This window comes from Hesperophylax consimilis, chromosome 17 (assembly GCF_061612785.1).
Source record: "Hesperophylax consimilis isolate HC1 chromosome 17, BYU_Hcon_1.0, whole genome shotgun sequence".
Lineage (NCBI taxonomy): Eukaryota > Metazoa > Arthropoda > Insecta > Trichoptera > Limnephilidae > Hesperophylax > Hesperophylax consimilis.
This window is the reverse complement of record NC_142852.1, coordinates 6,387,270-6,389,108: the sequence shown is the minus strand read 5'-3', so window position 1 is coordinate 6,389,108 and position 1,839 is coordinate 6,387,270. Positions and strand designations below refer to the sequence as shown.

At 31.8% G+C, this 1,839-nt stretch overlaps 1 long non-coding RNA gene across 1 annotated transcript; it reads right to left on the bottom strand.

Annotated features, from left to right (window-relative positions):
• Window positions 1-271: 271 nt before the first annotated feature.
• LOC149415867 (uncharacterized) lies at window positions 272-1,623 on the bottom strand. The gene is made up of 2 exons (XR_016303634.1): window positions 1,456-1,623; window positions 272-596 (listed from the first exon to the last, which is right to left on the bottom strand). It is a non-coding gene; the product is annotated as an uncharacterized LOC149415867 (long non-coding RNA).
• Between the last annotated feature and the right edge of the window lie 216 nt (window positions 1,624-1,839).

Sequence of the window (1,839 nt, the reverse complement as noted above, 5' to 3'; positions counted from 1 at the left end):
GCAGTCGTAGTAAAGTAGACAAATCAATAATACAATTAATTATTTTGAAGAACCATTTGAGATTAAATTTGTTTACGGTTCTTCTAAAGGAGAAAGAGAAAGTCTCTTCCTTATTCTATCCTCCCAATAATTGTTGGACAAATAATTAAAATAAATACTCACATCGTTTTTAACTGAAAAATAAATATTTTTCTATATTTCGTCTCGATTACCTAACCCAAGTTACAAAAAGAAAATAGCAGAGAAAGCAGTCATTTTTGGTAAAATAATATTGAGATTAACGAAGGCTTTTTCTTTATTTATCTCTTAGGCACGAATGGTGTTTATTACATATGTCGATAGAAAAGACTATGTTCTGCCAGATATTTAATGTAATTATATCACAATAATAAACAAACTCGGTTTAGCTGCTAGTTTGAACAGAGATTCATCGCCTTTGAAGTCCATTTTAAAGTTTCTCTTGAGATAAGTGTGCAGAGTTTCCAGAGTCATGTGGCCTATGTTAGTTAGATGCCAGCATTCTGGTTACTGGATAGAAGTTTGTGTCCAATTTTGAGTTCCATTATTCTCCAAATTTTTCCAAATTGATGAGATTTCTGAAATAGAGAGATTGAACTAATTTTAAGTACGGGTCGCTAACGTCAGGTTCTCTGCTATGAGGGGCGTTATTGGCGTTATGAGATAAGTAATTAAGCATACTATATTCACTAACTCTATTTTATGATCTGATTTTTCTGTTTCAAATATTCATTTAGGAATCGCTAATATTGTCTTCAATAATTAAATAGTACGGTTTGAGGTTTTAATCTTTAATTAATTAAAAAATAAATAAAACTATTAATATTGTTGAAATTTCTAGTTAACCCACCTATTAATCCCAACATGATTAACAAATGAAAGATTTGATTGAAAAGTGATGCCCAAGTCTTAAAGTTGTAAGTCTTAAGAGCATTGTTATCAATGTTGTCAGTAAAGATCACTGGATTTTTTATTCGAGAAAATCTGACAATAGGTTTTTGATATATTTAAGTGAAGTCTGTTTTCACTGTATCAAATCAACAATTTGTTGGGAGAATATTACAATGATAAATATTTGAAATAATTCTAAAAAGTTGGAGGCATTGAAAAAAGTTATATTTAAATACATCATAATATAATAAGATTTATAATATAATGTATAAACAAGATTGAACCCTGTGGTACTCCACTAGTTGCATTATTCTGTTCTGACAGTAAACATTATGGCGTGTAGTAATCAACCTGTCTTTTTCTTTAACAGCATTTATTTTTGTTATAATTTTAATAACATCTCTTGTTTTTAAAATTTCATTTAATAAAACAATTTCTCCTGTAATGTCATGCTATGCCAGAACATTTGTTTTGCCATGTGGTATCTTGAACAAGTCGTAGCAACGTTATGTATGGTTTTGTTAGGTTAGTTTGAGTCGTACTTACTTATGGCCACACGATCTTCTCAATCCAGTCTAGATATTGAGTGACTCTAGTGTACACGGCGGGAATGGTGGAACCACATCCAATCCCAAAGGAGGTGATTCCAACCTGGTGATGGATACAGTCCTTCAGCCTATTGGTTGGCAGGTTAATAGTGAGAGGTCCACCGCTGTCTCCCTGAAGGATAAACAAATTACTTTACGGTAAGCCGCTACGATATTACAGGACAACGGACCTCTTGCACCACAAATACTGAACTCACACCGGCCACAGTACTCCTCTAATGCCATTAGATGAAAAAATCACACTTTTATTAAATATAACACCCATAAATAGTGTGGTTTTATTTATAAAGTATTCAAAAAATAAAACCTTTACTAAGGTTAA